This window comes from Salvelinus alpinus, chromosome 9 (genome assembly GCF_045679555.1).
Source record: "Salvelinus alpinus chromosome 9, SLU_Salpinus.1, whole genome shotgun sequence".
Taxonomy (NCBI): Eukaryota; Metazoa; Chordata; class Actinopteri; order Salmoniformes; family Salmonidae; genus Salvelinus; species Salvelinus alpinus.
In genome coordinates, this window is record NC_092094.1 from 44,861,222 (window position 1) to 44,882,603 (window position 21,382).

At 39.7% G+C, this 21,382-nt stretch overlaps 1 long non-coding RNA gene across 5 annotated transcripts in view; it reads right to left on the reverse strand.

Moving 5' to 3' along the window:
* LOC139530180 (uncharacterized) overlaps nucleotides 1-21,382 on the reverse strand; it is a 66,304-nt gene that overhangs the window by 12,147 nt on the left and 32,775 nt on the right. For 3 of the 5 annotated variants that reach the window (XR_011665968.1, XR_011665971.1, XR_011665969.1), the window contains exon 4: nucleotides 8,452-18,060. This is a non-coding gene — a long non-coding RNA (uncharacterized lncRNA). The remainder of the gene's footprint in view (nucleotides 1-8,451; nucleotides 18,061-21,382) is intronic. The other 2 variants (XR_011665970.1, XR_011665972.1) reach the window with 2 other exon arrangements.

The following is a 21,382-nucleotide window of genomic DNA, read 5'->3' on the forward strand; positions in this document are numbered from 1 at the left end:
TATTTCAGTTCAAGTCAAGCACTGATAAGTAGCCTATTTTATGACGTTTCAGAGCATGACATGTTACCCTTTCACTCTGAAGTGGTTATCAACTACATTGAGGAACTATTCTAATTGTCAATGGATGTGAAAACAGACTTTGTTTGCTTGCTGTTTGAGGAGAATAAAACATTACTTTGAGAAGCTTCACAGGTCATTAGTGGTGGTGCGTTAAGCCAATCAGAAGTACTACTAGATCCCCAAATGGGCACATTTATATCCCTACATTTGCTCGTAGCCCAGGTAGCCTATAGGAATATTTCTATGCGTGCGCGTCCTTACTCAACATTGACAGGAGCGCTCCAAACAAAAGACTCAATTGTCAAAACTCGTAAATGAAATCAAATAATCCAAAACTTGTTTCTCACAAGTGTAGCATAGCTTGTGCACTCTGCAAACAATGTGTCCACACCGACAATGAGAACAGGACGACTGGAATAATAATATTGAATGCATAAAAATAAATGACCGTAACCAAAATAACAAACATTGTAGATAATAAATTATAGGAATTAACAGTAAATGTACTATTGATGATATATGTAATGGGGAATTGATATACAATAACAATCAAACGCAAACAATTCACACAATTAAGTTATGAAACAATGAATGTGCACGAATTGGGAATGAGCGCATTCTGGAGAGAGAAGTGCATTGTGCATCTGGGCGCATGGTCAATCAGACTCCTGCATTGGCCATGCAGCATTTACGGTGATACGGCCTCAGCAGAAGTCAGGCCGGGGCATTCATACTTCTTGCGCTTTGCTGAGCAGTGCAGAGCGGTTGTCAAGGAAGTGAGTTTGTGTTTATACAGGATGTACTGCCCCCCACCTACCGTTTTTTTTACCCATCTACACACAATACCCAATAATGAAAACACACCTGAGAATACTTTGTAGAAGCACCTTTGGCAGCGATTACAACTATGAGTATTTCTAGGCAAGTCTCTATGAGTTTTCCACACCTGGATTGTGCAATATTTACCAATTATTATTTTCAAAATTCTTCAAGCTCTGTCAAATTGTATGTTGATCATTGCTAAAAAAACATTTTCAGTTCTTGCCATAGATTTTCAAGTAGATTTAAGTCAAAACTGTAACTTGGCCACTCAGGAACATTCACCGTCTTCTTGGTACGCAACTCCAGTGTAGATTTGGCCTTGTGTTTAAGGTTATTTTCCTGCTGAAAGGTGAATTCCCAGTGTCTGGTGGAAAGCAGACTGAACCAGGTTTTCCTCTAGGATTTTGCCTGTGCTTAGCTCCATTCTGTATCTTTTTATCCTTAATGGTTACAAGCATACGCATAACATGAAGCAGCCACCACTATGCTTGAAAATATGGAGAGTAGTTCTCAGTGATGTGTTGTATTGGATTTGCCCCAAACGTAACACTTTGTATTCAGGACATAAAGTTAATTTCCTTAATCTTTAGCAGTATTACTTTAGTGCCTTGTTTCAAACAGGATACATGTTTTGGAATATTTTTATTCTGTACAGGCTTCCTTCTTTTCACTCTGTCAATTAGGTTAGTATTGTGGAGTAACTACAACTGTTTTAAAATCACCATTGGCCTCATGGTGAAATCCCTGAGCGGTTTCCTTCCTCTCCGGCAACTGATTTAGGAAGTACGCCTGTATCTTTGTAGTGACTGGGTGTATTGATACACCATCCAAAGTGTAATTAATAACTTCACCATGCTCAAAGGGATATTCAATGTCTGTTTGTTTTTTTACCCATCTACCAATAGGTGCCCTTCTTTGTGAGGCATTGGAAAACAATTCCTGGTCTTTGTGGTTGAATCTGTGTTTGAAATTCACTGCATCGACTACCTTACAGATAATTGTATGTGTGGAGTACAGAGATGAGGTAGTCTTTCAAAAATAATTTGAAACCCTATTATTGCACACAGTCCATGCAACTAATTATGTAACTTGCTAAGATCATGTTTACTCCTGAACTTATTTAGGCTTGCCATAACAAAGGGGTTGAATACTTATTGACTCAGTAAATTCCAGGTTTTCATTTGTAATTAATTAGTAAAATTTCGACTTTAACATTATGGGGCATTGTGTTTAAGCCAGTGCCAAAAAAAATCTCAATTTAATATATTTTAAATTCAGGCTGTAACACAACACAATGTGGAAAAAAGTCAGTGGGTGTGATTACCTTCTGAAGGCACTGTACATACAGCTAAATACTGTCCTTCCCTTGTGACTTACAGGTCAGTACATGCAGGTCTAAGTACCAAGGTTGTTGCTCCTACCAACTAACTGTCATAATAGTAAGAGTTGAAAATTGGAATCCATTTAGCTAGTTGGGGCTTGTTGGAGCTGATCATGAACGAACAACAGTGTTGACTTCTGCAATCTGTCAGCAATATAGAATCTGGCTAGCTGAAACTACAAGCTCACCATATTCCTATGCGGATGGGCATATAGGCTTGTGTGTACAGTATAGGACTATCTCCTCTTAAGATAAATACAGTCTTAAAACCTAGGCCTAAGTACCATCACAAAACCTGCAAAGTAAAATACTGTAAACCTGCATCTCATATTCAGTTGAGCAACTAGTCACATGGACGCAAAGGACTTTGCCAACGTTTTAAAATGCTTACAACAGCTAGCCAAAACCTAAATAGGGCTCTATCCAGCTCAGCATGTCTTACTTTAAATTTTTTTACTAGCTCTGACTTTGCTGATAGGAAGAATGTACTTTGAGGGAGAATGTGCTTTCTATGACTGTGATATGTGGTTGCCCCCCCTAGCTATCTTAAGATAAATAAGATAAGAGCGTCTGCTAAATGACTAAAATAAATAAAATGTAATGGTCAATACATCGTTTCATATACATAACTCAGAATGTGATGTCATTTTTTGGGGCTAATCTAATAGATACAGTGGATTACATAAAATAATACCATAGAAATAATTCAAGGCAAGATTGAAAATGACACAAGCCTGCACTGTATTTAGGCCTACCGGTCCGCTGATCAACCAGATGCAGGAAAACATGATAAAAAAAACACTGTGCACTAAATGTCATAGGAATAACAGCTGGTTGAACCAGTTAAATCATTTCTAGCTTCCTATCTGGAGAAATTGAATTTCTGGTGGACATTTTGGTTGTGATTGCCACCATCCTCAGATCTGTGCTTAATATCAGAGCAGAAAAATATTGGACGCAAATCACAATAATACTACATCTCTAATGAATATAAATCAAATTATTCTACATGACAATTTCTCCATTTAACAAAACAAATGGAACAAAGCACTGGTTGTTCATGGTTACGTTGTGCTGGTGGGTGATTCGTTTTCAGTATGAGTAAGAGTACATAGAACATTGTGCCACATGAGTCAAACCACACAGAGCCTCAAAAGACCATTTGGGTAAAAATACACATCATATGCTGAAACCTAGTTACTGTGGAGAAAATGTAGGCCTATTGTAAGAACAGGGTTAAATCTATTTTCACTTTTTTTTCATCAACCATGGATCATCAATCCAATTGGTTCAGGACAAACCTACTTTTCCGATAATACATATTTCTCAATAATCAAAAAGTGATGTGCTGAAATGAATTATGTTTCCCTTCGTCGTATGACATACGGATCACAATTGTACAGTATGCCTATTCATTACATTAAGTATCAATGTACACATTGCACTACGCTTGCAATGCCAAACAAGATGCTAATCTCATTCCTCCACTAAAATCTATTGAATGAACTGAGAATGAATGGTTTTATGCTGACAACTAAATTGAGTATGAATTACATTTACATTTACATTTAAGTTATTTAGCAGACGCTCTTATCCAGAGCGACTTACAAATTGGTGCATTCACCTTATGATATCCAGTGGAACAACCACTTTACAATAGTGCATCTAACTCTTTTAAGGGGGGGGGGGGTTAGAAGGATTACTTTATCCTATCCTAGGTATTCCTTAAAGAGGTGGGGTTTCAGGTGTCTCCGGAAGGTGGTGATTGACTCCGCTGACCTGGCGTCGTGAGGGAGTTTGTTCCACCATTGGGGTGCCAGAGCAGCGAACAGTTTTGACTGGGCTGAGCGGCAATTACAGACTATAGGCAACAAGGAACGATTATTAGCTGAAATGTGAGAGCCAATATGCAGTAGGCTACCTTCCAAACCCTGAGTTACTGCTAGAAATCTTTTTTAAACAGAGAAATATACACATTTGATGATAGACAATATGAATTGTGATGACTATTAAGTATGAACATTATATTTGTCTAGAATTGACCGTACGATGTGAATTGGGCTGATCACACTCGTTCTATCTACTCAGAAGAGAAACTCTGTCCTGATTAGTTTCAGTCCAGTCCAAACTCATGAGATTATCTAATATAGTATAACTAAGCCTCTAAACTGCTAACATACTGTAATTATCAAATATATTTATAATAACCATGAATAAAGTAATATCACACGCACGTACACACATGCACGAACACACACACACACACACACACACACACACACACACACACACACACACACACACACACACACACACACACACACACACACACACACACACACACACACACACACACACACACACACACACTGACTCTATGGAACCTAGAACTCCCTGGAAAACAGTGGCAAGTGTTACTGAGTGGACTATCCTGGTTAAATAAATCTAATTAAATGAATGACACAAATATACACACACACACACACACACACACACACACACACACACACACACACACACACACACACACACACACACACACACACACACACACACACACACACACACACACACACACACACACACACACACACACACCTAATTTATATCTCACAATTCTGTGAAACAGCATTGACCTATTTAATTCCCCCAAATGTACAAGAATTATACATACAATATATTAACAAAAGGGGATAAGAATATACTGTACGTTTTACGTGATCAAATAGTCTGTGATGGTCATTGCACTCAGTACAGTCATTCATAAAAAATATATGTGTGTGCATTGTGTCATTATTAAGGTCGTTAACCACTTTTTTTTTTTTTTTTACGAGTTAATGCAGGATTTGGTGCAATTAATCGCAAATTCAGAATTTCTTCAGAAATCATTACAAGAATATTGACATCTTGATTTTGTCCAAAGTAATGTAAGCAAAATCAGTTCAATTGATAAACACACTTTCTTTAACCTTAAAGTCACCTTGTTTTGACATCACATTGTTGTTGTTAGCTGTATAGATCATGTATTTTGTATGTGTTCAGTGTATTTTCAACGCTTACAGACAATGCAACTAATCGTGATAAAGAAAATAGTGCACTAAAATTAATCGGGATAAAGAAAATAGTGCACTAAAATTAATCGTGATAAAGAAAATAGTGCACTAAAATGACAAAAACTGAACTTGAGTTAACTGGTTAACTCTGACAGTAATTATGCAGTTACACACACGCATTGACAAGTGTCGTATTTCCAATGAGGATCACGTCTACTGCCATTGTCTGTATAAGTTAATTAGTTATTACATTTAGCACCGTCGTACAGAGAGCACCACTTTGTATTCGAGCAGCATACGTTTATGCTGCATTGGACGTGTCTGTATACCTTTTGTATTGCCAATGTATTTGAATGACGGTAGACAACATGTTGCAGCATCAAATTGAACTTTACAGGACAGTATGTAAGACGAAACTCTTCTGTCAAAACAGAAGGAAATGGCTAGCCGTTACTATACTTTCAAAGCACCTTGCAATCAATAATCAATCAGTAATCCCATTTATATACAATTTTGACAAAAGAACTGTTTGCAAAGAAAATATAACACAGTAAGACCTATTACGTGTGTGATATTAATCAAAACCAACTATCGAAGTTGGGGCCTTTGAAAATAATTTGTCATATAGAAAGAATCCTATTACCTGATTTTCCAGACTGTTACAACCCACAAAAAAACCACAAACTACATCTGCGCTTGGTTTCACTGCCAATACAGATATTATGTTGAAATGCTATGTCATCTATAGGACCAACCTCAATCGACAGGAAATGTCAGTCACAAAGGAAACCCAGAGTAAATGCAAGGTCAAGTTCAAGTACACATTTACGTTCAAGTTCAAACGCTCAAGTTCAAATTCACAGCACAATAAGTGGTCTGCAACACAATAAGTGGTCTGCTTACGCACAGTTCACAGCTTACACACACAGTAATGAAATAAGGAACGATACAGTAGTTTAACACCATTTATTCAATGATTAATTATTAGAAATGGACAGAAAATAATCATTTTTACATTTTCACTCATAGAATTGCGACTTTACACGTTTTAACGATCTGTGTGTGTATATGTGTGTGCATGAGCGTTTGTGTGTGTGTGTGTGTGTGGTGTACAAGGGCACATTCGTATGCTGAGTCCACCCAAATAATTGTCTGTATCTGTGTGTACCTACTGTACAGTATAATGGACTTCAATTCACAGTATGTGAAGGGCTGTCCAGGAGCTATGCTTGGGCAGGTATAATGTTACAGAGAGAGAGAGAGAGAGAGAAAATACTGCAATTGCTTATGACCCTGCCATCTGCCCCTCCACATGCAACGGAGCTAACTACCCCTGGAACACAGCCACCCCCGCCAAAAAGGCCTGAGGGGTGAGGTGGCGCACTCAACTGCCAGTCCAATTCATGTACTTTTGAAGGTAAGCAAGTGGGCACATACAGTATATCCATGGCTAAATTAGGCCTACCTTTGTGACCATGAATTTCCATGTTTGTACTGGATTGAATACAAACTACTAACACGAAGCCTCTCAGTAAAGGCCTCCCCGCCCATCATTTGAAAAAGCGTAAAGTAGGTAATAATTAGGCCTATGCTTTTTAGAATGCAGAGTCTTAAGCAGGCATGTGTTGTTACTGGCAATGCACTGCGAGATTTGTTTATCAATCGACGAGCACACAGACAGAGCAAGTTCAACATCCAATGTAACCAAATTCCCCATGTTCATGAAAACCGTGACAAATTGCTCAAAACCTCACAGATAGGCATTTCACATAATTGAGTGAAAAGCTTGTATACTCAGACTGATTGTCCATGAGACAATTAAGTGAAATATTCAATAGCATTATAGTGATACAATTGAAGGGTATTGGGGAAAAGATGGTGATTGAGTGTGATCTGCTCAAATAAAATGTTGTGCCAGCAACACATAATATCTAGTCTGAACTATTATTATAGCTAGATAATTAGATTCTCATTTATTTTGTAGCAGCCAAATGCATAACAAAATCATAGCAGCCATATTATAATGAGAAGACCATAACACACTGAATATATTTGTATGAGTGTGAGTGTGTAAATTAGAAGTCTGATTTACTTATTTGCTTCGATATGAGTTTTTGTTAAGAAAAATGAGCAGAGTATAATTTATCAGACGGAAATATCTGTGCATTGCAGGGACTTGACTTTTTACTAATTGTATTATAATTGCAATCATATATTGAAAATGTAGGTATGTACAAAAAATGCTGTACTATGCTGCTGTATATATAAGGGGTATAATAGAGCAACAGGAGCTACGCACACACACACATACACACACACACACACACACACACACACACACACACACACACACACACATGCGCCTTTTCCTGTTGTTTAAAATAACCCATGCAAAATAAAAAATCGTATCAATATAAATCAAGACTTTGACGAACAACAAATACACCTGTAAATAAATCATAATTCCAACCCAGCCTTAATTGACAGATGAGTCATTGGGAAAGATAACATTATTGAACAAATTGGGTACCACAATGTATCATTCCACACACATTGTCACCTAACCCAAAACCGCATCACTCACATGAAATATCTCTACAAACGTGACCCCGCGATTACCACGAAATCAGATTAACTTGGCAGTAATCAATGGACCATTAACGGATACCTCTGGTTTTAAGAAAAACACATTTGCAATATTATTAAATAACTGTGTTGTGTAGAGGTCACAGTATTATACTTTTTGAGTTTGAGTACTAATACATGGTAATTTGCCATGAAAAAAAACGCTTTCATAACCAACATAAAGTACTACCTTCGTGCAATGCACGACTGTATGCAATGGATTTCGATTGCGGTTTTTGATTCAGCACTTGCATCAAAATAAAAAATGTACCAAAGTGTATGAATTCCATTATTTTGTACAATGAGTGTTACAAACAAAGATGATACTATACACAATTCAACACATGTACGCAATGAATACACACACACACACACACACACACACACACACACACACACACACACACACACACACACACACACACACACACACACACACACACACACACACACTTAAACACACACACACACACACTTAAACACACACATAAAGAAACAGGTATTACTTACAAATATTCTGCAGTAGAGGCAATTCCGAAACGTTCCGAATCCGGGGGTGAAATTCTGAGCAGCTTCTCTCTTCCTCTCTTTTTTCCACGCTGGATCCACATCTCTGTTGAGGAGAACAGAAATCCATCAGCCTCTGTGTCCCATGCAGCTCTGGCAGAGCAGCAAGCTAGCCAGGCAGGCAGAGAGGCACGCAGGCCAGGTGACTCCCCAGGCAGTCCCCCTCGTAGCCCAGCCCAGCCCAGCCTCAGCCCAGAGCCCAAGCCTGGGCTGGTGCTACCTCGCCTGGCTGCGCCGTAGGCTGGGCCCAGGCCTGGCGGGCCCTGCAACAAAAGGAGGCCATGAGGCTGTCTGGAAGGCTCCAGCTAAAACCCTCTGCTAGTTAACAAGTCTTTGAATGAGGAATGTTAGCAAACAGACAAACAGCATGTCTGATGCATGCAAATAGCACAACCAGTCCAGTCACAGCCTTGGCTGCCTACATGAATAATTCAGCAGTCTGGAAAAAAGGAACCCCCCCCCTCTCCTCTCTTCACTCTCTCCGTCTTCCCAACTCGAATGCCTTCGCTACCCGACAAAGTGTAATCAGACCTCCGTTCCCCAAGCGGTCCCAGCCCCTGAAATCAGTTTTAACACTTAACACAAGCATGCATCGGTGGCACGAAACAACATGCACAATCACTTCTTATGTTTTCGCCGCAACATTTTTCCAAATTCAATCGCTGCATTTTTCTGTCATTGCCTTTTCCTGTCTTTTGTTTGGAATTGGCTCCTGTCCCAGAAAGAGCTCCAGCACAGCACAGCACTCACTCCCCTGTTAGGAAAAAGAGCCAGCGAGAGAGAGACAGAGAGCGAGAGAGAGAGAGAGAGAGAGACAGAGAGAAAGAGAACGAGGGAGGGAAAGAGAGGGAGCAAGAGGGAGAGAAACAGCGAGAGTGAGGAAGAAGAGGGAGGTGCAGTATTTCCAGGCGAGAGAACCGATGGCGCTCACGAAGGGCACGTCTTGAACACGCAGACGTACGACACGCTCAGAGACTGGACACGTTCTCCTGCTTGTCATCCACAGACAGTCACTAGAAGGAAGAGCGTGAAAAAGAGAGAGGGCTTACCCAGTAGGAATGACGCCCGTACGAACACAGCTCCAGGAGGAAGAAGGCTCATCACGTGGCGAGATACAAACACGGCCAAACGACGACAAAAATAATAACACATTCAAAATAAACACCGCCAAACTCTTTCAAAGAGAAATATAAAACTCTGGGAATTAATGCAGATGAAAAAATAACACCCAAAAAGAAGAAATAACACCAAGATCCAAACTGATGCAAAAATTGCCGCTCAAAACTACGTAAAGGCCCCAAAAAAGCTACTTGTTGCCAGCTTTTTGCAGAGCCGTTGTGTAGATATTTGGAGGCAGAGGGTTAAAATCCAGCTAGTAGTAAAAAAAAAAAAAAAAAACTCCTCTATCGAAGGGCGGGCTGTGGGGAGGCCCTGACTGTAGAAATAGCAGCAAACCTTTGTTCTTTTTTTCTCCCCACAGAGCTCGAGTCTCCCCCCTGCGTGCGGCTGGAGCTGAGAACAGGGGAGCGAGCCATAGAAGAGACGAGGCAGCAAGCGCAGAGTGAAGGAGAGAAAAGCTCGACTGATGATGAAATAGGAGGTGCGGCGGAGCACGAGAGCCAGCCACTTTTTCATCACACATCCAACACGGCAAGGAACTGTATATGCACTTGAGAGAGGGAGGAGGGAGAGAGAAGGGTGGGAGACGGCGACCAAGAGGGAAATAGAGAGAGGGAAAGAGAGAGAGAGAGAGAGAGAGACGGGGGAGAGTGGGAGGGCGGAAAGCAGTCGAGGGTGGGAGGGGGTAGAGGAGGAAGAATGACACAGAAATGCACTCCTCCGGCAGTGCGCAGACGCAGTGCACGCACTCACGCCATACTAGCACTCTCCGCACCCCGGCAATCAGCTACAGAACAGAGCATAAAAAATAAGGAAACGAAAAAAAGAGAACGTACAAACACTCAGAGTGGACTGCCCTGCCTAAGGACATTTGAAATATGCAACAGTTCTGAGAGCAGGTTAAATGATTAACCTTATCTGGTACAGTACAGTACAGTACTGTAGTTCTCTCTCTCGTCAAGCTGCAACAGTCTGTCTGGATCATATTCTACAGCAAGCCATGGCTCACAGACAGAAAGTATCAACTCTTTAGCATGCCACAGCAGCTAGCGTGAAAGCAGCATTGAGAAGACAAAAAGCAGATATGGAAAAATGGGAGCTACTTGAGTATAATACTGTAGTGTAGCACGTGGCAGGGTAGAGAGCGGGGTTAGTAGAGTTACAGTACAGTACAGTAAGACTGTCCTCTTCCTGCCCTGGCTCTGCTTCTCCGAGGGGCTAAACATCGCACGACCCTTACAGCTATTTTGGCAAGGAGTAAAAAGCCTGATAAGCGTTTTGGGTGAGACCTCACTGCTTTACTGGAAGAAAAACAGCTGCTGTGATTACAACGTGATTGAGAATTCACAGAAAACACGAGGGGTTCTGGGTAAAAAGGCACAGGATACCTTGTCCAAATAGGAAAAGATTGTTGAGTATATTTGCTTCTAAACTATCCCTTACCCTGGAATCATCTAGAATCCTGCATTGTGGCGCGCTCCACCCTCCCTACACCCTGCTGTTTGCGCGCGCATACACACACACACACACACACACACTACAAAACAGCATGGCAGACCAGTCCTCCACCATCTTAGTACATACCGATTATTATTTTGATTTTCGTTTTTTCTATCTCTGTCTTTTTCATACTTCCTCTTTCCCTCCCTCTCTCTGTCCCACCACCTTCTCCACTGTGTGACCAGCGTTTGGCTTTTCCCATTTGTGGCAGATTACTATAACACTATTGTAAAACAACTTCCTGCCTCTTTTGGCTCTGGTTCCAAATAACGGCAAAGGCTGGGCTCACAAGCTTGAACTTTTTTCCCCTCTCTGCCCCGAAGTATCAGGAGCTCTAAAAAGAAAGAAAGAAAAAGGAAAAAGGGTCAAATCTCTGCATGTCTCCTGTTCTGGATTTATTTTGATGCCTCATGTCTTTAATGCCAGATGAAAAGTATAGCAGGAGATTGCATGCCTAGCAGAGAAAAAGGTGGGGGAAACTACTCTTTTGCTTCTTTAACTGTGTGTAACTTTCTGTTGGTTTGTGGATGACATTGTGCTGTTAGGTTAGCTCAGACGGGACTAGCCAACATGGCTGTTCCTGTTTTGGGCTCTCATCTCATCTGCAGAGTGGGTCTTTGAGGAGCACTTTCCTTACGTAACCACCCGTTCGTTCCTTGCTGGCTCCCTCGCTAGAACAGCACGGCAACAGACAACCGGTTCCTCCGCTCGCTTACTCCGAGGACTCTCCACTCTCCTCTCCTCCTCTCTTCACAACAACGTTCGATAAGACACAGGTGGCTACATTAAATGGACCTGCCGCTAGCAGGAACAAAAAAAACACTCTTTGTGTTTACTTACTGACGAAATGGTCCAGCTGAGTTAGGGCGTTATTAGCAGTCTTTACAGTCTTCTTTTTAAAAACGAGATACACTGGTTTGGATGTGCCTGTCTGAGCTTCAGTAGATCCCTAGAACCCCATCCAAAGCAGTGTAGCCTCACGTCACATCTCGCCATGTGTTTTAGCCAATTGAAAAATCCACATCTTTGGTTTTAAGCATAAACATTGACACATACAGTTTGTGGCTACTGTAGATGTATATTAATATTGTGTATTTTATTGTATGCACAGCCCTGTTCAGTTTCTGTAGAGGATGTAGGAGAAATGGACATGTAACTATGAATTTGTTTGAGATGGTTGGTTTGGAACTGTCTGTAGTTATCATTTAGCTTAGCGTGCATGTAGCACTTAGCGTTTGCAACAAGTTCACTTGAGGATAGGGTTTTGGTTTTGGGTGGCCTGCCAATTTTTACCACTGTGTGCCTCTACCTCGCTTCCCTCTCCTCTACTTGGGCTGCCTTTGTCTGTAATTAATTACATGCACTTTTATTTTATCTATACGTTGTGTTTTATATTTGTAAATGACCCCAACCATGCTTTCTTTAAACACTTTTCAAATAATAAATTAAGAAATGTTAACATGGCAGGTTTTCATGAAGTTATGTTTCAACTAAGATATATTTTAAGGAACGCAACCGTACACAGGTGTGCATAAGAACTTTGGCAAACAATACAGCTATAAAAACAAATGATGTCCTAGTACAACAGAAAAAAGCTTGGAGGAAGAACAGGGAGGTAAATGTAACTATTCCGTCTGTAGTATTTGAAGGGATTGTTTAACCGTATTGTTAATAAATATGATATGCTACTGTATGCTATGCATCTTACTCAGTATTAACTTTAGATAATATCAACTTAGATTAAAATGGTTAATCAAGTAAATATCCAACCTGTTAGTCGAAGCTATGTTCCTGGTTATGCTTTGCAATGCTACAAATCCACAGTGAGAGGAGGGTGAAGGAGAACATGATCAGAGTAGAACACTAACTAACATGTCTGTTATTGTGGCTTGGCAATCAACGCGAGAATACAGATTCAGTCCCTCAGTCACATCCAAGGAAATGTTCAACAAAATGGCGGAGCCGCCATGTCATTTGCAGGCTTCATACAGAATTGTAAAGCATTGTGATACATTCATAACTTTGCTTGATAAAACGTATTCAAATACTACACATTTGCAAAAAGCTAACCATAACGACTCCAGGAAAAATCATCAAACATTTTGTCTCTGTCTAGTCTTTTGACTCTTAGTTGACAAGCTGGTTATATAATTTGTAATGAAGTATTTGGAATACAAACTCATAATTCAACATAAAATGTTAAAGGTCCAATGCAGTAATTTGTATCTTAGTATCAAATTATTTATGGGTAACAATTAAGTACCTTACTGTGATTGTTTTCAATAAAATAGTCAAAAAATAAATAAAAATAGCTAAGCTAAATTTCTCAAGCAAGAGTTTTGCTAGGACTGTCTGGGAGTGGTCTGAGTAGGCGAGTTTTTGGGAAATGTCTTTCTTATTGGTCTATTAACTAATTACCACATGGGGATGTCACCATGGAGGGCCAAAACACCATCCTACCAAAACAGGCTGACATTTCAGGCAGTCTTTTCAAACAGCTTTTACACTAAAATGGCATTATCATCATTTTCACAATTTCACAGTATTATTCCAACCTCATAGTGTGGAAATATATATAAAACACAGGGCAATCTAGTTTTTGACTGCACTGGGCCTTTAAGCACAATCAATATGAGAACTGCTTTGTAGTCTTGGGTAATTTCAATCTATCACAAAACAATTAAAATAATATCCAATAACTGCATATGAAGATCCTGTACAGATAACTGCATTCGACAGATTTTAACCCAGTAGTATTTCACTAGTATATATGGTAAAAAGCTCTTGCAATATTTTTTCTAACTGGCCCTACAGAAAAGTATAACTTCTGATAGTACGCATGTTGGATCTTATCATGATCAACAAAATAATGTGTAAGAAATCACATGTTATTTTGGCGTAAAATGAATTCCTGATCATGCCAAATCTAGACTGTTGGATTCCATAATCGAGATCTCACTTCTAACCTTTCTCTTGAGTATGGGTAATTATCAAATGCACACTGCTGAACACACAGGAAAGAACATTTAAAATGAAAGTGTCGGCCAAGGGAAGTTCAAACTAAATGCAATAAAGAATCTATGCAAAAGGTATAATCATGGCATTCTCTGATTTATCTCATTGAAATGTCTTTTTTTCCCCTCACTCGTAAACTTTTTATGCTCCATAATTTTATACATAAGAGGAGTCACAGAGTAACAGTCACTGTACACCCATTTTTCAAAACTGTCACACCTAACGCTTGATATTCCATGTAGGTCACATGAGGGGAGTCAAGAAATAATTAGGAGCCCGTTTGTTTTTCTTTAGTGTCTAGAAACACAGGAAACAGAAAGGAAAGGAAGGCTGATGAATATGAAATTGCAGTGGGCAGTAGCTCCTCATAGACAGACATGATCTACACTCCTTTACCCATTAGTCACCAACAGGAGTAAAACCCAGATTTCTGACTGTGCAGGATCAGGAACCGCAATGCCTCAGGATACCAGACACACACAGTGACACATAACACAGAAACAATTGGTATTTTAAAGGAAGCTATTTAGGAGGATAACACCAAACCACAATGCCGGCTGGCCCTACGTACGCAGGGATGAAAGACTTGGTCTCCCTCTCTAGGAACAGGGGCCCGAGTGAGTCAATGAGGTGGTCTTGCTCCAGCCTCGCACGTGTCTAAACAACTTCTCTATTACACCAGAGACCTCTGAAGGCACTCCCCATAGAGCAGGGAACAAAGGCCATGACCCTGGGGTCAAAAGCGTTACACGGGAGGCCAGGCAGACCCATTGAGGGCCTAGTGCTGTTTGCTTTAAGGAGGTAAAGATTACTAACACATTAACTAATGCCGATTAGGGGGTTATCCCCTGAGGGACGTCACTCACAGGGTCTACACATCACGTGTTATTAACACCCCATGACCTCTGACCTCTGGCCTGTCACTTCAGGCAGCAGAGTGTGACCGCCACTCTCCCTTTCTGTCTATGTGTTTGGATAACACACAAACGCAGACACTAGAAGAGAGTGGAAGGGGTGGGTGCAACGTTGCCTGAGAAAAATGAGCAATACGTGTTCTTATCTATACAAACTTGAAAAAACAATCACTGCAATTACTGAGTATCAATTCTGAATTACAAATAGTTTTTTTTGTAGTATTGCCATGAGAATTAAAATATGGGAAACTTTTTAACTTGAAATCGGGCATGTCCTTTCAAAAGTATTTATGATTAGCTAATGTGTGTCTGTGACGTGTCATTTCACAATGTTCATGAATCATTATACCCTATACAACAATAGATTCAATAGGAGTAGTCCCTCAAAATGACCGGCCGTATTACTGCGCTGCAAGTGTTCCACAGCACATAAAATGGGGGCATTTAGATAAAGTTCTGATCACAAAATGGTGGACAGAAGACATCCAGTGTTGATATCCTGGATAGAACTACCACGATATGATACACTCCTTCAACAGCCCATGCTTTTTTCCCCACACATTCTGTCTTCAATTAACACGTATGTATTGAGTGGGTGACAAATGAATTGTGTCTATGTGCACAAGTGAAAGCTGACTTAACCCTATATCTCCTGACAGAGTAAACCTACATATTCATTACAGATGTACAAGATACTAGACCGGGTCTCAGGGATGGCTAACTCTAAAGATCCCTTCCATCTTCACTGAATTAACTAAATCTGATATTTTTTTATATTTTTTGGGGTACTTTGCTTGTAGGAATATCATCTCCAAGGCTCTCTAAAGCTGTATGAATTGGTGCCTCTCGAAAGGCTGATTTGAGGACCTTTTTTACTGAATAATATGTTTGTTTTCTATGATTTTGTTTTGCTTTCATGTATTGATATGAATATTGATGTGTATTCATGTGTATTGATGTGTATACAGGGCTCATCTGTAAAATAGACTTTGGTCTCAGCATTACTCTCTGTCAAAATGAAGGCTTAAATAAAAATTCTTGAAACTAAACGGACATTGTTTCATTTCATTGGGTGTCCATACTATGCAATCACTCATAACGTCATGATAACATTTTCTGCTGAAAAACAAATACGAAATGTGAATATTATGGGTCTGAGAAAAAGATGGTGGTGGTGATGTTTAAAAATGAGATGGGTATGTGCTTTACATGTTAACAGTTGAATATTATACAACGTTAAAGAAAAGTGTAATTGTGAAATATTTCCCTTCACCGACACCCCTGAAGTGTAACTTTAAAAAAATCTATTTTTCACAACTAATTCAATGACTTCTGGAATTTTGACAAACGAGGCATGAAGAACACTGTTACTAAATCTTTTGATTTTGTATCACCAACAAGAATGTGGTATTATCATTTTGGGTTAACTTTTAGTCACATATATTTTTGTATTTTTAAAATGTGTTCACAGTCCAATATAACATTATAAAAGTATAGTATCCATATATTTGAATTGAAAATTTGTGATAATGTCTTTCTAATGATAATACAATTTCGAATACATTTATAATGAAGAGCCAGAGGTAATTGGAAAAAATTTCAATACAGTATATATAATAATAATAAAATATGTTGTACTGACTCAATATCAAAATGCGTCACTTTTTACCACAAATAGCTTAGATTTACTATATGATTAATACGGAATGAATACATAATTGTAAATATATTGATTAGATAGTAATTGATATCACAAAATAGGAGTGAATATCAATCGGGTTAGAAGAAATTACTCCAAACTTAAATTGGGCTATACAAAATAATCTGTTTAAATTTGCCAAGCACATGAACAATTCAAATCCGCTTCATCATTGTGTAATAATAACACATTATGATTTATATATATATTTTTAAAGCTAAATTGTAAGTCATTATTTATTTGCCTGCCAACAAAAAGGCTGAGCATATTCCCATGATTGGAATTGCAAAAAGGATGAGAACAAATTATTTACACTTATTATATTGAACAGGGATTTTGAAAAACACATTTTCAAAATAGCATATTTTCCAATAAAACATTTATTCAAAGGAAAGAAGCTCCTGCGCACCCTTCAGGCAAAGTAGGACTCGTTTATTTTCATGCCAACCTGTTTCACATTTCCGATGCGCCTGCAAAGCAACGAGTAACACTCCTTTTTAATAAAATACAATATTTACAAGTAGAAATAATCATTGGATTTATGAAAATGAACTGCACAGTATCATTTAATATGGTAAGCAATGCTGCAAATTATACTTATTCACTTACTACTACAAAATGTATTAACATTTTATCAAAAACATTTAACACTTTAACATCTACATCTTTATATCTGAATTTATTGATCTGTGAAATTCAGTCATTAAGCAATGAGCTATGTGATTATCAAACCATGTGTTGATGCTTTCTTCAGACAGAGATGCTTTCATAAACTTGAAGTTTCCAATGAAAGGTCAAGGTCAAGGTATTTTGGAATAACTTACAAGATTCAAGATTCATGAAGATTCATGATTCAATATGAGCTTATAAATTGCTTTCATGCATAGAGTACTTCAGAGTATAGTCATTCAAATGCTTTGAACTATTTGACCATTTGTTTGCAGGGGAATATTCAAGACAAGTCATTTTTTGTTATATTTATATCATATGTAAGTACTTACGCTATTACGATAATAATATATGTTAGATTATTGTCCTTTTATCATCCAACTTATGTTGCATTTGGCTGGTTCTCGCTGTGTTTAGTCACCTTCGTACGCAAAAACTTTCATCAAAAGCTAATAGGGAGGGACTCTAATACATAACTTAACAAATGACATATATATTATGTGAAATTAAACATAATAAACACACAAATATACAGTGACCGAATGTACAGTATATGGCCTTCAACATGTAAGAGCAAGACAAATAGATATGACATTTCATCAGAGCTAAACTCACCTTGCTGTGCCTCACCGGATTCTGAGAGGAGAATGAAAGAGAAAGGGAGAAAGAGGGAGAGAGGGAGGGAGGGAGGGAGGGAGGGAGGGAGGGAGGGAGAGAGAGAGAGAGAGAGAGAGAGAGAGAGAGAGAAAGATTCTGCTTGAGAGCTTGCAAAACAAAATGGATCCCATCCGATATCAGATCTCAAAATGGACAACCTTCAGAAGCGGGACACACCCAGATTGTAGTGACTACTCCTTATGTGTTTTGTCCAGGAGAGATAAAGCTTTTGTCAAAATGGATTTTTCGTAGCAGGTTAGGAGAACTTACGCAGCAGGTCGGGAGAATTAACGTAGCAGGTTAGGAGAATTAGGTTAAGGTTAGGAAAAGGGTTAGCTAAAATGACAAAAGCTGTATACCATCTAGACATGACCCTCCTCAAGGCCCTTCGGGAAGCCGATATTGTGTGGACAGTACAGTCTAAGTATAGCAACAACACCACTATAGCAAAGGTCAGAGCTCCTCAACATAAAAAGGGCTATAACATATCAGGGGTAGGTTCAAAGTGAATTTATCTTGACCTTGAGCAGAACGGGTGACAGGAAATTCAAATAGAAAAATGACCTATGCAGCCTTTTTGAATTAAGTTGCATGTTAAAATCTACAGTATTACATTGAAATGGATAGACATGAGTTAGGTTTTTACAATGAAGGTAACATTGTTATTTTATCTGATTAAACGCTAATGATTTAAGCTCATATGATTTGAAATATGCCTTTTGAATAATATCAAGGGACCATTATATTAGGCCTTGTTGCCCATTCTCAGCTAAATCTAAACATTTATCAGTGATACTCGTTGATATGATGCAACAACACATATAAAAATGCATTATTCAAAGACAATGCACAATCTTACAAAGAAAAATCAACTAACCTTAACTTACAGTAAAATACATAGATTTGAAGAACAAACACCAACAGAAAAGCAAAAAGACAAATTCTTCTGATCTGTTGAAGCGTAACAATAAAAAGTAAATTCTCCTTTCTGTCCATGCTTGACCACCACTACAACCAGCCGGTATGTGTCTGGAACCATGGTCCCCTACATCCCTGAGCTCCCCCTCTGAGGAGAGGTCTGCTAGCTTCTAGTACACCCTTCACACAGGCTACAGCCTGGGCCACTCGCTTTCATTATTCCCCTGTGCCAAGCTAAGAGCGGGCGAGCCTGGCACTAGCCTGGTGCTGTGGGGGAAATTCTGCCCGCCACTACCGAGAACGAGGACCACTCTTTGCCACGTCACAGCACCTTTGCCGGGCATATGGACAGGGCCGAGAGGACTCCGAGAGGATTTCCCGGCAACTAGCCGAACCCTACGGCTGCTACTAGCACTCTCTCTCCCGCTTCTTTACACACACTCCCTGTTTGCTGTCTCTGCTTCACAACACACACCTCTTAACACACATACACTCTGCATGCTCTTTCTCCATATCTTAACACACAGACTGTGCTGCGTGTCTACTTAGAACACTAACCAAACCTAAATCGCTCAGTCTGGCAGATACATTGCCACTGTCTTAATCTGACGTGGCTTTATGACAGGGGGTGGAACTAACACAGTGATACTAACACAGTGATACTAACACAGCATATGAAACTGTGTCGCAGCAGCAGGTCCAGTTAAGAGGTGCCATTGCTGTTTCATTAAGGTTTCTGTCAGCTGCTGGTCTAACAGTACTGGCGATGCTACTGTGGCAGTGGAATCAATTACAGCAGTAACACTCCTCCAGTATTGACAACACCTCCAGAATGAGGTCTTTCATTGAGGAGAAATCACAGTTGAAATGGATCAGAATGAATTTGACTTTCATTTCTGTACCAGGCAAACACAGTAGATCCAAAATGACTGTTGCAGGGCGGTGCACAGACTTTTTGGGGGAGGCATGTCCTCAAACAAAAGGGAACACCCAAAAAAGTTCCCGCAACCGCTGTCACAGACTTGTTGAGCAATTATTACTTTTAATATTTCATTACATAAAATCAATAGACTAAATACACTGAGTGTACAAAACATTAGGAACACCTTCCTAATATTGAGCCTCAATTCGTCGGGGTATGGACTCTACAAGGTGTTGAAAGCGTTCCACATGTTGACTCCAATGCTTCCCACAGTTGTGTCAAGTTGTCTGGATGTCCTTTGGGTGGTGGACCATTCTTGATACACACGGAAACTGTTGAGGGTGAAAAACCCAGCAGTGTTGCAGTTCTTGGCCTGGCACCTATTACCACACCCCGTTCAAATTCACTTCAATATTTTGTCTTGCCCATTCAACCAGTGAATGGAGCCTACCATTCCTATTTCCAACTTAACTCCATTTGTTGCCACTATCATGTATTCTACCTGGCTGAACCTTTGATGAGGTTACTTCAGGTATGCAGCTGCTGCTCTACACTATCCCTAACTATAACCTGGGTGGTTTCAGCCCTGAATTCTGATTGGCTGAAAGCCATGGTATATCAGACCGTATTCCACGGGTATGACAAAACATTTATTTTTACTGCTCTAATTACGTTGGTAAGCAGTTTATAATAGCAATAATGCTCCTCGGGGGTTTGTGATATATGGCCAATACACCACGGCTAAGGGCTGTATCCAGGCACTCCGTGTTGCGTCGTGCTTAAGAACAGCCCTTAGCCGTGGTATATTGGCCATATACCACACCCCATCGTGCCTTATTGCTTAAATAAGCCACTAATGAGAGAAAATGAATAGAAAATTGTGAGAAATGCTCTAGCCTACAATTACTATAATCAACGCTTGGGAAACTGGTGACGTCACCTGAGCGCGACGTCTGTTTGTTGTTGAACGCTGTTGAACGTTGAAAGCTGAACGAGAGACCTTGGTTTATTGTTTTTGTAAAGCTGACAGTGTTTTTATATTATTTTATTTTATGTTGGAACCTGCGGCTCTGTTGGGCATAGTTGCTGTGAGCGCTGCTTTCTGTCCCGGGATCCCTCCAGATTCCGCAGAGGGGAAGAAACACGGAAGTCCAGCTAGCTTAGCTGGCTCGGCGGTCTAAAATGGAGGTCGCTATTGAACGTTTTCAATCTTTACTAACGACATGCCACTGGCTTTGAGTAAGGCCAGTGTGTCTGTGTATGCGGATGACTCAACACTGTACACGTCAGCAACTACAGGGACTGAAATGACTGCAACACTTAACAAAGAGCTGCAGTTAGTTTTGGAATGGGCAGCAAGAAATAAGTTAGTCCTAAATATTTCCAAAACTAAAAGCGTTGTATTTGGGACAAATAATTCACTAAACCCTAAACCTCAACTACATCTCGTAATGAATAATG